Here is a 449-nt window from a genome sequence, read left to right as displayed (position 1 = left end):
CTCTAACTCATTTTATGAGGCCAGCATCATCCTGATACCAAAGCCTGGCAGAGACACAACAAAAAAAGATAATTTTAGACCAATATCCCTGATGAGCATTGATGCAAAAATCTTCAATAAAATACTGGCAAACCAAATCCAGCAGCACATCTAAAAGCTTATCCACCATGATCAAGTCAGCTTCATACCTGGGATGCAAGGCTGGTTCAACATACACAAATCAATCAATGTAATCCATCACATAAACAAAAGCAACGACAGAAACCACATGGCTATATCAATAGATGCAGAAAAGACCTTTGACAAAATTCAACAGCCCTTCATGCTAAAAGCTTTCAATAAACTAGGTATTGATGGAACGTATCTCAAAATCATGAGAGCTATTTATGACAAACCCACACCCAATAGCATACTGAACGGGACAAAACTGGAAGCATTCCCTTTGAAAA

The sequence above is a fragment of the Colobus angolensis genome, unplaced genomic scaffold, assembly GCF_000951035.1.
Source record: "Colobus angolensis palliatus isolate OR3802 unplaced genomic scaffold, Cang.pa_1.0 Scaffold130, whole genome shotgun sequence".
Taxonomy (NCBI): domain Eukaryota; kingdom Metazoa; phylum Chordata; class Mammalia; order Primates; family Cercopithecidae; genus Colobus; species Colobus angolensis.
This window is presented reverse-complemented; position numbering follows the sequence as displayed.